This window comes from Tiliqua scincoides, chromosome 2 (genome assembly GCF_035046505.1).
Source record: "Tiliqua scincoides isolate rTilSci1 chromosome 2, rTilSci1.hap2, whole genome shotgun sequence".
In the NCBI taxonomy this organism is placed as follows: Eukaryota; Metazoa; Chordata; class Lepidosauria; order Squamata; family Scincidae; genus Tiliqua; species Tiliqua scincoides.
The window spans coordinates 131351851-131365846 of record NC_089822.1 but is presented as its reverse complement, the minus strand read 5'-3'; the positions used below and the strand labels follow the sequence as shown (position 1 = coordinate 131365846).

The window sequence follows — 13996 nt, the reverse complement described above, 5'->3', positions numbered from 1 at the left end:
TGCCATGCACAACTGAGTGACAGATTTCAATCTGGATTCAAATCCCATGTCAACCATTAAATCAATGGGCAGCCCTTGGGCAAACCATTCGAATACAACCTCACATCCACTTCACGTCACGGAAATTAGACCAGCTGTCATTCTTCATGCAGAAACAGATGAGATATGAATTGTAAAGTACTTAGTTGAAAAGCACTGAACTGAAAAGCAGTGAACTGAAAAGCACATGCATCCATGTAAGGATGCATAAAAGCATGATAATAATAAATACATTTAGTTTCCAATCCTATACACCAGTGCTTTTCAAACTGGGGCGTTGTGACGCCCCAGCCAGAAAGCCCTGGCACTTTCCCCTTAAAGGGCAGGGGCAGGGGGGAGACAGCAAAAGGACCCCCAGGATCACGTCACTAAGGGGGCTGCAGGAGCTGAGATGCACTCACCAGTCCCTGCAGCAGCCTGTCGGGGGTGTGGGGAGGCCTGCACTTCCAGTGGAGCGCGATTGCTGCGCTTTCACTTTTTAAGCTGTGGGGAGCCCTCCAGGCATTCGCGCAGGCCTCCCCACACCCCCGACAGGCTGCTACAGGGACTGGTGAGTGCATCCCAGTCCCTGCAGCCCCCTTCCTGTGGATCGCGTCGCTGCCTCCTCCCCACCCCCGCAAGAACTTACTGCAGTTCAAACTCTCCCTGAGAGTTTGAAAACCGCTGCTATACACAATCCTATACACCAGTGGTTCCCAAACTGTGAGCCATGGCTCTCCAGAGAGCTGTGGAAACCAGCCAGGGGAACCATGGCATCCTTGTGAAAAACCTGCCACTCTGTACAATGTATAGGGTTGTAGCTCCAGTGGGGAGCCACTGGCCCAGGAGCCAAATGGAGCCACCAGACGAAAAAAATTGGGAACCACTGCTATACAAACTTACCAGAGCGTAAGCCCTATTGAGTACCACGAGACTTACTTCTGAGTAAAGATCTCTAGGCTTGTACTATTAGGCTCCCACCGGAGGGCAAAACAGAAAGCATGGGAGACTGTCATAAGTATGAACATTCATGTATTGTGTCATTGCCCCAGGACCATTGTTATCCGATGATGTGGCCCACAGGCTTGTTGGGGAAGGTCAGGATTCATGGACAAACTTGCTTTGGAAATACTGTCTTGATCATGACTATTCATCACACAAAGCTGCCTTGTTCTGCTCCAGACCATGAAACCACCTAGTCCAGTATCTTCTCCTCTGACTGGCAGCAGCTTGATGCCGGGGATCAGAATTCTGCATTCATGCATTCTGTGTGCAATGCCTGTTTTCCACCTGCATGCTTTAACTAGCATGGACTTTGCTTCCATGATTGATTTCCTCTACTACTTTTAGGCTGAACTGTCTCCTAAAATGCAGCTCAAATCATCCAGTTCACTGCTCCATAACAACTACAGTTAGCACTATGCTAAGACTCGCATCTTCTTTCTGCCATCTGCTTGATTTCCTGTGGCCTAATACCCCACCTCAAATGGACTTCAAATTTGACATGCAGAGCTGACCTTAATCTGACCCTTGTTAGTTCAGCCCCCAACACAACATGAACTGAATGAAGTCATATCCGGATTATGTTACTTGTACTATGTAGGCGATCTCCACTCCCTAAAGCTGAGAATCCCAGCTCCATTTCCTTAGTAATAAAAAGCAATTAACAAGACAAGCGTGAAAGGTAAACAGGCTTGTCAAAATTGTGTTCTTAGTGATGCATACCTCCTGAGTACATGTGGAGAGGTGATTGTGAAGGACTGTGAATAAATGGGTACCACTTTACAAGCTACTGGTGTTCACCAGAGAACAAGCGCCTTTTGGAGTCGATAAGCTGGTACTGAGTGGAAAAATCTGGGAATGCTGCCAAATTTTTTTAGAACAATAGCGCAATGCATTGAAGATTCCTGGGAGGCAAATAATGGAAAGATCTAGTAGGAAAGGAATGGAAAATAAGAGTGATACATACAGCCCAAACCTAGGTTGCCTATGTTTCACTGGAACTAGTGTTCTGGTGGTGTAGACGCTTTACAGCTGTTACAAATGCAACCTGCGGTCAGGAGAAGCTAGGCCACAGCTGGAAGTGCCAGTAGATGGCCAGCAGATCTGTCACACACACCTCCGGTAAGTCAGACCATGGACCATGCCATGCCAAGGCAGGTACATTGGGGGGGGGGGGCGAGTGTTCCATGGGCAGAGAGGAGGAGGGCAAGGGGAGTTTCTATGCAGCAGGGGAAAGGGAGCAGGCTGGAGGGGGTGAATCCCAGCAGCAAATATGCATGCCGGATCCTATCCCCCATTTTTTGGCTCCCTCCACCTCCTTTCTCTCCTTGAATGTATGCCAGCTATATAGCTGGCATAGGTCCGAGGAGACCCATAGGCCCTTGGAGGCCTACACAGAGATAAGGGGAAAATATTTCCCTTACCTTGAGCAGGCCTCCTGATCACCGCTCCCCCACAATAGCACACAGAGCGCTCCTTTATAGCACAGTGCATGCTTCTGTTAGTGGGAGATAGGAACGAGAAGTTAGGGCAGCAAGTTTGCAACCCCTTGCTCTAGGCATGCTGAATAGCATTTTGATTTTAATGTAGAGGAGCCACCTAGGCATACATAACAAAACGCAATTTTACTGGCCACCTAGAGCAGTGGTTCTCATACTTTTAGCATCTGAACTTGCTTTTTAGAATGAGAATCTGTCAGGACCCACCGGAAGTGATGTCATGACTGGAAGTGACATCATTAAGCAGGAAAAATTTTAATAATCCTAGGCTGCAATCCTACCCAATCCTACCCAGTAGTAAGTCCCATTTTCTATCGTATACGCAATAGCCTGTTAAAAGAACAGATCAGTAACATTTCCCCAAATGCAGCCACATACCATGGTGGCATCAAGCCTCATATATTAAAAATAAAATATTGAAATGAATGGGGACCCACCTGAAATTGGCTCGTGACCCACCTAGTGAATCCCAACCCACGGTTTCAGAAACACTGACCCAGAGAATTAATTCTCCAGTTCGTATTCTTATAATAAACATCTTTTTTCAAAGTCATTAAATTGTGCACTATGACACTGGACCCACTTCTAGTGAATTTGTAACCGTTACTGGATGGTTTGGCCTTTTTTACCATTCCCTGCCTGAAGTGCCTATTGTGGAAAGTAAAATATTTGAAATTACAAAATGGACCTCTGTTTCCAAATGGACCTCTGGTGATCAAGGCTCTCTAACTCACGACATGCACCTCTCAGCATCAGGCCTTCACAATATTTCAGGGTGTTTCTGCCTTTAAGGCTTTGCCCATTGTGAAGCTCTTTTGTTTAACTGGCAGTGAAATGCCTTAGATAAATGTGGCTGAAGCTGAACAGGTTGTTCAAGGATGCGTATCAACAGGTGTCAAGGGTGAGGAACACTTCCTGGACATCTCAGCAAAGTTGGCCTGCTTAAAGCTAACAGCATGGGATGGAGAGCTCCATTTCTTTTCTAATTCCAGGGTCACTTCACATCCTACTTGGGAACTCTGAATGTAAAATGTTTTATAGTAAGCCTTCAAAAATGTAACATGTGCCCGAAATTACAAATTTGCAAACATGCACATGCTAGACAGGATTTTGGAATTCTAAAATACAGGCTATAGCACAGATCATAGAAGGCTGTGTGTCCAAAGGGATGTGCCATTTGGGGCACCATCCAAGATTATTATGAAGGGATGATGCAGAATTTATGTAGCTGGAAAATTTTCCACCAAGTATAACAATCAGAAACTCTCAGTTCCATGATGGTTATCCAAGGTGGGGTAAATTCTGCCCAGTGCATTCCTTCCATATAAAAATAATTCCAAGGAACAGTCGTGGTGGCAGAGAAAATAGCTTCCTAGTTGAAAGTGGACAATCACCATTTTGTATGGCTGTATTTTTTTGCCATGGACAGCAAAGCCAGCTCTCTGCCTTTCTTTATGGTTCATAACCAAAATAATAATACATATAATACATAATACATAATTCATAATACGGGTTCAAAATACCTGTATTATTATTATTATTATTATTATTATTATTATTATTATTATTATTATTATTATTATTCCTGTCTTCTTTGGCCTAGAGATTCTGCTCTCAGTTGACCTTCACCACTCCCATCATTCCCACAAATTGCAATGGCTTTTGGCATGCCCATCAGTACCTTGGTTCAGGCAGTGGAACAGTTGATGTCGGCAGTACTCAGATCAACCCTGCAATTACCATTACCTTCACATTGTGCTCACACAGTTAATGGGTGCTATGGCAGATTACACTCTAGCTGGGGCATCAGAAAATTTTCCTTTCCAAAATTTTCTGGTAATCCAACATCACTGATCATTATATAAGTCCATTTTCAATGGCATTCTACCTTTGAGATGCCTTTTTGATTCAATTGATTCAATTGATCTATGCAAAATGAGGATGCCTGGATCAACCTATATTGAAACACAACACAGAGAGGTGTTGCAAGGTGTGTCACTGAAACTCAAGTGCGGGCTGCATGGTTGCTTTGAGACAAACAAGCGATGCCCATCAGTTTCATGTCTTGCTTGTCAGCTTGACAGAGGCATCTGTTTTTCTCTTCCACAACTGTGGGTTGCAACCAGGGCACTGTTTGTCAGAGAAGGATGGGCAAGTGGACTGTCCAGGTCCCATTGCCACACACTATCCCAGAATTCTGAAAGCTACAGGCAGAGGCAGCTTGTCTGATCTCTTAGTCCGAAGATTCAGTGAGTTCAGGCAACTTTCTCTGTACAGTGATACCAGGAAATACTGTTATACTGCACAATGAAAGTTAAGTGATCTGGATTAACTAACAGGCCAGACTGGTTTGTAGGTAAAGAAGTTTAATCCTGAACACGCATCAAATCATTAGAGATGCTGAGAGGCAAGATGCTATCAGAAGGCGATACACACAAAAACATGGCCAGTGGCAATGTTCCTGTGGTGAAAACCCCAGGCTTCCCCCTATTTGTTGCCTCTTTTGAATCTTTCTAACACCTCAAAGACTGCTGTCATGCCAGCTTCTGAAGGGGCTGCCGAGATATCCAGATGAAGCAGCCATTATGAAGCAGGTTCAAAGAACCTGGCTTGGAACCAGTTCATGGGACAGTGAAGCCCATCAGATTACCAAGAGCAGGAAAGCCAGGACGTAGTGGTTCAGGAGTTGAACCTGGAAGAGCCAGATTCAAATCACTGCTCAGCCATGAAGCTTCCTGGGTGACCCAGGGCCAATCACTCTCTCTCTCTCAGCCTCACCGATCCCACAGGGCTGTTGTGAGGACAAGGGGGGAAGAACTCTGTACACCACCCTGAGCTTCTTGGAGGAAGGCCAGCATTGAAATGTGAAAAATAATTTCAGGAACTTAACTCACACAAACACACAATTCCACAGATGAAACATGCTGAACACCCACAGGCTATATAAAGCAGGGTCTCTCTCTCTCTCTCTCTCTCTCTCACTCACACACACACACACACACACACACACACACACACACACACACACACCTCTGTGCATACTTGCCCAGGTCAGACATCAGAAGCACACACACACACACACACACCTCTGTGCATACTTGCCCAGGTCAGACATCAGAAGCATCTGATGCTTCTCAGAGGACTTTTATGCTCACCTTGCTGCAAGTGTGGATGCCAGGACCAGAGGCCTCGACAGCACAAGTACATAAGGAAAACACCCACAGAAGACATGTTGGATTTTTTTTAAATTTCTTTATTTTATGTAATACATTTTTACCCTGTCTTTCCCCCACTAGTGTGGGTACCCAGGGTGGCTTACATAAAACCAAAAACCATGGACATAATGAAGTAATTTGTTGGTTGGCAACCTTCTGTCTCGAAAGACTATGGCATAAGCCTACAGCACCCGGTATTCCCAGGCGGTCTCCCATCCAAGTACTAACCAGGCCTGACCCTGCTTAGCTTCTGAGATCAGACAAGATCAGGCATGTGCTGGGTAATAAAACAGCAAAAAACAAACAAACAAAATACAGGCAACAGCACAGAATGTCATAAAAGCATCAGCAGTACATAAAAACATAAAACATATGGACATGAAAACGTGACAGCACAGAAAAATAAATGTATCAAGAAACCAACAATAGATGGCTTGTTTGTATTGTCATCCAAGGCAGACCTGCCACTCAATCAAAAAAGGAGATGTGATTAGTCTGGCACGACTTAGCCTTACAATCCCAATCGAGCTCTTATGTGCTCACATTCCGCTTAATAAGCTATTTCAGGATCCTTCCAAGGATTAAGATCAAGTTGACCGGTTTGTCGTTTCCTGAATCCTCCCTTTTCAAGACAGGGATGACATTTGCTCATCTCCAGACACCCAGCACCTCACACATTCTCCAGGAGTTCTCAAAGATAGTTCCTCCAAAATCACATCCACGGGCTTCTTCAGCACCCTGGGGTGTCATTCATCTAGTGCTCTATGTTTTTACCAACTGGACTTCATTCAGAACAGGGAGGGGGGAGCAGATTTAATACATCTTTGTGAAAAGGGTGGTTTCGGCACACAGATGGAAGTGGTTTGGGGCCCAATCCTATCCAACTTTCCAACGCTGATGCAACTGTGCCAACAGGGCTTGTGCTGTATCCTGCAGTGGTGGTGGTGGGGCAGTCACAGAGGCCTCCTCAAGATAAGGGAGCATTTGTTCCCTTACCTTGGGACTGCATTGTGGCTGCATCAGCACTGGAAAGTTGGTTAGAATTGGTCCCTTGGTTGTGTTTCATAATGCACTGTAAAAGCATTTATTCGGTATTTATTCATTTATTGGAAACACATATAGGGAGGTCTCAGACCTACAATGTTCCTAGAAAAGGTGCTGTAAACTTAAACTATGTCAAGACTGATTTTATCACAGTAACAAAGAAGAATTTGAGATTATGTTCCTGACCAGCATCTGATATGCAGCTTTTTATGGATGTGATTAAAAATAACATGTTTATTCAACTACAAAGTACATATACAGTATAATCATAGTGTTTGGAAAGTTCGTCTTTGTAGGAAGGGATCACTGCAAAAATGTGAAGGAGGAAAAACACCATCAGAGTGATGGAATTTGGCAGGGTTCCTTTGAACAGACGTCTACAGAGGGATTTAGGACTCAATCCTATGCTTGGTCGACCCGAGTAACGCAGTGGTGCCAACGCAGCCTGCTTTGCTTCCTGTGGTTCAAACAGAGACCAGGCAGCAATGGAGAGGTAAGTAAAGACCTCTCCCTAGTCTCCAATGAGCATACTCGGACCTACACCGTCTCTTTTGCTGGCATAAATCTGGCGTAGATCCAAGGGGGTATTTTGTACCCAGGATGGGGGCATAGGATCTTGGTGGCCACCGCCACTGCAGACATCCTCCCCCTCCTGACCCCAGCCTGTCCCTGAACCACCCCATTCCCCACACTGTTCTGTCCCAATCCCCCCACCACCACCCCCCACCATTACCAGTGCAGCAGATGCTCTGGAATCCTTTGGCTCCTGCACACATCCAGAAGGCATTAGCACTGGCATCAGCTATCACAAGATCCGTTATCACTTCCTAACCATAGGATTGGGCTATAAAGGACAGCTTGTTTTGTTTCATTGCCCTCTTCTTCCCATAGCATTGGATACCTTGTTTGTTAGTCTTTGGGGCTACATTCCAGGTAGTAGTAGTAGTAGTAGTAGTAGTAGTAGTAGTAGTAGTAGTAAACTACTTTTCAACAAAAAAAAAGTTCATGAAGCGGTTTACAGAAAAACCTAAATGACTGGTTGGGGTCCATTTTCTCAAACATTGCCATGACAGCTTCCAAATTTTTAAAGGCCTCACTCAACAGCTTGGTTGCTATGGTGCCTTGTGAAGGCATCTCTTCAAATAAGGTGTGCTGTTCAGCCTTCCTTGGCTCCTTAAGATAAACAAGGTTTTCATCGCTAAGTTGGAAGTGAGAGGCAAGCAGTTCCTGAACACCATCTGCTTCGCCTCCTATCAGTAGCTGGGCCTCCATCTCTACGACATCAGCAGTGAAGTCACCCAGTAGCGTAGCTAGGGGGTGCAGGGGGTAGCAGGGGCACCGGGCTACAGGGTGGTTGAGGGCAACAACGTGGCTGAGGGGGCAACAACTTGCAGGCAACAGCGCCTGTGCGCGACAATTGGGCTGCTGTTGGCAGCCCTGCCAGTGCCAGGCACTCCAGAGGGAGGAGGGGCAACAGTCACTTAGAGGGGCAAAACTGCATGTTGCCCCTCCCTGCAGCCGAGTTGGAAGGCAGTCTAGCTCATCGCTTCTGGCAGAGCTCAAGAACCACAGGTCTCAGCAGGCACGAGGAGCTGGCCCTCTCCCCCTCCCGCAGCTGAGATGCTGGTGACGAGCACAAACCTCCTCAGAGTCTTCCTTTCATGAACCTGCCAGCCCTCATTCCTTCCATGATTTCCTCCACCTGTCCTGCTCAACATGCTGTCCCCTGAAGCTCTACTTGGCTTAAATGGCAAGAGAGGTGCTTGGGGAGCGGAGCAGAGCGCGCCAATGCTTGTTTGTGTTTAGAGAGGGAGGAAGAAGTGTGTTGGTGAGAAGGGGGGGCTGTTAGATGCTGATCAGGACACTGTGTGTGTGTGTATGAGAGAGAGATGGAGCCCCGGATAGGCAGGCATAGCCCCCAGAGACCCTTGTGGAGCCCAGCCTGAGGAGGGGGTTCCCCCTGTTCCCCCAGCAGTTGCTCACCACTCCCCCGCCCTGCGCCTCCTACGCTCCTCTGCTCCTCACAGTCCTCTCTCTACTTGCCTGCCCCCTTATCCTCCTCTCTCCTCCTGGCAAGGCTGCAGCAGCCCAATTGTCTCCACAATCTAGGCCAGTAGGGCTTGCTCCTGAGTAGACAAGCAGGAGATTGGACTCTGAGGCTGCAATCCTATCCACACTATCCTAGGAGTAAGCCCCATTGACTATAATGGGCTTGCTTCCAGGTAGACAGGCAGAGCATTGGGCTCCAAGGCTGCAATCCTCTCCCCATTTTCCTGGGAGTAAGCCCCATTGACTAGACTGGGCTTGCTTCCAAGTAGACAGGCAGAGGATTGGGCTCTGAGTTGGCTGACTGTGATAGGTTACTTGTGCACGCACAGGAACCTGAAGAGGGTAGCAAGCAAGGCACAGCAACCTGGGAGGCAAGTTGCAGCAGGAGCACTGAGCAGCAGGTGGTTTGGCCTCATCATTTGTTCATATAATTCCTCAATTCCACTTCCACAAGGTCGGCTACTGGCTCTTATGATTGTCTTCAGTCCCCTCCTGCACCTCTCAAACTGTGTAAGGCTGCAATCCTACTTTACTTCACTTACCAGGGAGTAAGCCCCATTGAACACAATGGGACTTACTTTTGAGTAGACATGAATAGATTGTGCTGTAAAAGTGCAATAAGTACTTTCAACAAGTGTTTGCTATTTTAAAATATCAGCTAGCATTTCTCACTCACTTTAACAAATAAAAGGACCCAATGTAATTAATTAAATGTGATATCATTGCCGGGAGGGGGGCTACAGAATTTTTTTTTTGCACCGGGCAGCAACTTGGTTAGCTACGCCACTGAAGTCACCCACTTGGTCTTGAAAATTCTGGCAACCAGAGATGAAGCGTGAACATGGGTGGCAATTTATGACTCCTGTAAATGCAAATTGATGCAAGTCAAATCCCTGTAAGTTGAACACCACCTGAAAAGGTATCAAGCCTGAGGTGTAAACTGCTTCTGGATACTTCAAGTGAGGAAAGCATACCTTGGCTGGCAGATGTTTGGGGAAAAATGTGTAGGCTTGCTGGCATGGTTATGTTGTTCTTCACCATGCACTCTTTGTCTGTGTAGAGGGGACATACACAAAAGGCTAAAATGGCCTAAAATCAGGATCTCCAACCATAGCACATTGTCATATTTCTCATCTACATTCCGATTCGCTCTGTATTACTGGTGTACTACAGCGACATCTTGTGGAGAAGGTAGAATGCAGTCATCATTCCTCAGCAAACCTATTGCGTCATTTCCCAAACATGATGAACCATACATTGGCTTTGTTTTAAAGCAGTTCCTAGCAGGAATCTCAGATCAGTATTGCCTGAGAAGTACATTTCATTTTTCTTCTGAACTGCCTCCTTCATTAAATAGCATCCACACGTGTCAGGAAAAAATATATCACAGACATTCAGACACATACTCCTGTTAGTATTGCATATGAAAACCGCCTCAGGCAACTGAAATATTCAGACACAAACTGCACAGTAATGGGGAAGACAGAGGAGCACTGTCAACCAGCATCTCCAACTTCTAGAAACACACTGCTGGAAAAACAGAGCAATAAAAACAAGGTGATAATAAACAACTATTTGGGACATCAGCAAGCTGGCCTCTTTAGGATGGACAAAATGGCTTCCATAGGAATTTTTAACACACACCCCCCCCCCATAAATGTTTTACCATTAGACATATACTGAAGTTCAACGTATGCTTACAACAAATGTCTTAACTGTTTCATATAGCAACCTGCCAGGTCTTATCCACCCCCATTTTTGAGTCTGAGCAGGCAGCAAAAACTAGATTTTTTAAGCTTGATGGAATGCATTGTACAAGCCTTCATCTTGGTGGCATACAAGATGGTGTACTTAATCTTGGTGGCACATAAGTTATGAGGTCACACAAGTTAAAAATCCTCAATATACGTATTAGTCTTCAAATTGTTACAAGGCTATCATAGCAGTTCCTCTGAAATTCATCTCCAGCACAATAGATTCTTCTGCAACAGATGTCATAAGCTTGTGATCATCTGCTTTAAATAGAACAAGAGCTTTGCCCGTCATTCTTTTGAATTACTACTGAATTTCCACATCCAGAGAACCCCGATGGTCTATTACACTTTTAATCAATGCTGTTTATATGTAATAACCAACCACATAATATTTCATATTTGAGATATTTATGCTTATGAAGTTGCACCCACTTATTGGCAAAATTAATGGTTTTCTGAGGTCTCAGATGAGGATTGCTAGTGTTTCTGAATTAGGCCGCAATCCTAACCCACTTTCCAGCACTGACATAAGGGCAATGCAACTCCAAGATAAGGGAACAAACATTTCCTTACCTTGAGGAGCCTCCGTGACTGCCCCCCAACTGCAGGATGCAGCACATGCCCCACTGGCACAGCTACGCCAGTGCTGGAAAGTTGGTTAGGATTGTACCCTTAGATTCTTACCTTGTTGCCAGTGCCACATGTGATGCTACTCAGGAACTGAGGTGGTTTTTGCATATTGAACATCTTGGCTCGCCACGCCAGGAAGGGCCAGGCATGGCTGTCAGGTTCAGCTCTCCAGCACAATAATCACAATTTCCAGTTCAGTTCAGTGTTGCCTCACTGAAGCTGCCTCTGCAGCCTCTTATGTTAAATAATGTTGTCAGTTGGTTTTGCTCTCTCTGTGTGATTTCCTCCTAATAGTGGCCATCACTCCTTGCCCACCTTGCAGCTGCTAATGGAATCTGCTTCCTAATAGGTCCTAGATTCTCACCTGCTCTATAAACCCCTGTGGCAGCCATTTTGTCCACCCTTAGCAAAATGTCAGCTTGGCGCTGCTCTGAGTAGTTGTTTTATCCTTGTCTTTCTCAGATGTCCATTTTTTTTGGTTCCTGAACTCTAGTAATTCTGAAACTGCGCTTCCTTATGGGCACAGTCCACAGATTACACTCCCTGGAAAGTAAAAATTTCAGTTCCCCGAGGTAAGGAAGGAAAATGTAGCAGCTCATTTGGCATCTTCATATTCAAAATACCAGAATCGTCTGAATATAAATTCAGCTTGGGGAAAAAAGGAAAAAAATTAACCAAGTTTGAGCTTTGTCTTCAGTATCTGTTTATCCTAAGGGCTCACACATGCATCCATGAGTACAGGGCAGCTTTCATTTCTTTTTGTTTGCTCCATCTTTCTGACAGCCCATTTTTGCCATGTACCAATCAAGGCAGAATTCCTTCTTTGTTTCTAATACCTGTCAAACCTGAAAAATACAAGGACTCGGGATCAAGGTCCCATATTACAACTGGGCTCATGCAGTCTAATTCTGTGACATCAATAAACAGAGGTGCGCAATGATGCACTAAAAGATCAACACAACAGATAGCCCAGATTGCCAAGGGTGGTACTAATGAACCTATTAGCCAGGTATTTCTGGTGGTTGGTTTGCTTGCACCATACAGGATGTCCAATTAGCAGACACCTTTCCTGCTCCACCTGGGCAGTGATATTTTGAAAATGGCATTAAAAGAAACTCTCTGGTGACAGGGAGCCTAATTACTTTGTTAGACTGGAAGCACGTCCAGGCTGAAAAGTGCAGACTGTGAATATTAGAGAAGTTCAGCCTCAGAATGGCCTCCTCCATATTAGAACCAAGACTGGCAAAACTCAGTGTATGGGTCCCACAACTGGAGAGGGAGCAAAGGCTGAATTGCCTTTCAATGGCCTGTTTTAATAAACGGCTTCACAGGGGTATAATGAAAGATCTTTAAACAGCTCTCCCTGGATTTGTCCCACTCTTATCAATCTTTATCTCCTGGTAGGTTTCTGTGTGCGACTTTTGATCCTGCAGATGTACCACCTTCATGTACCCCAATGTTCCTGCTACTTTGGGGTACAATCCTATGCACAATTTTCAGCGGGGGGGGGGATTTAATTTAGGGTGCAATCCAAACCGGCAGTTAGGCTGATGCAAGTCCCTTGTTCTGGCTCAGGAGTGTTGCAAAAGTGCTGTAAGCACTTTTGTGCCACTCTGGAAGCAGTTAGGTTGGCGCAAAGGACTTGCACTGGCCTCCCTGTGCCATCACAGGCTTCGGGGAAGATGAGTTTGTGTTGGGCGCGCTCGGCCAACACAGAGGTCTGGGGAGGGTGGAGAGGAGGCATTTCAGGGCAGGGAGAGGGCAGGCAGTGGGCATTCCCAGGGGCAGGTGGGGAGCAGGAGGCAGGGCCAGGGTCCAGCAGTTATGCTGGATCCTAACCCTGTTCCCGGGCAGCCTGGGCCAGCCCCGGGCTGCTCTGATTTGTGCCACTGATTTCGGTGGCACAGATCCAAGTAGCCCCATTGAGGCTGCAGTGGCTCTTCCTAGGGTAAGGGGAAGTGATTCCTCTTACCCCAGGCTGAACTACTAAGTGCCCAAACCTTGCGCTGGATATAGCACAGGCCGCCTGGCCTGCCTGTTCTAGCACAAGTTAGGATTGCGCTGTTAATCAAGTGGAATGTTCTTTAGAGAAAACACAGATAGGAGGAGGTCCATCATAGAAGCGATGAGCTGGCCTCCCACACTGAGATGACACACTGACCTCCCACACCGATTGACACAAACCTTAGAGCCCAATCCTGTGGTCCACGGCATAGTTCCGTGCCACGGATCATAGTCACAAACATGCCATAAGGCATGTTTGTGAGGCTCACCACCAGGCTCCCGCCGGAGCTAGCCCAGCGCCAGCCGGGCTGTGAAACTGGAGGCGGAGGTGTGGCAAGGGGCATGGGGGAGGCATTCCAGGGAGGGGGGAGGTGCCAGGGGCAGGCGGGAGGCATGTCAGAGGGAGGGGGTGAGATGGATCCAGGGTCCAGGTCGTTCATGGAGGGCTGCGCACCCTACACAAGCGCCTTTACTCGGTGGTCTCCCAGACCGCCGGGCTGCAGAACACGAGGCAGGGGCGTGGCCAGGGGCATGGGGGAGGCATTCCAGGGAGGGGGAGGCATGCCGGGGGGAGGGGGGGAGGTGGATCCACAGAGCTGAGCTCCGCAGGATCCAGGGCGTTCATGGAGGGCTGCGCGCCCTACACAAGTGCCTTTACTTTAGCACCGACCTTTTGGTCTGCGCAAAAGAGAGTAGTCCCATTGCGGGGCTGCTTCCTTTACTCGGGGGGAAAGAGATGAACATTCCCTTCTCCCGAGGTGCCTCCCGCGGGAGGCGCAGG

At 46.8% G+C, this 13996-nt stretch overlaps 1 pseudogene; it reads right to left on the bottom strand.

The window, feature by feature from the left end:
- Positions 1–5913: 5913 nt before the first annotated feature.
- On the bottom strand, positions 5914–6032 carry LOC136643095 (5S ribosomal RNA; annotated as a pseudogene).
- Between the last annotated feature and the right edge of the window lie 7964 nt (positions 6033–13996).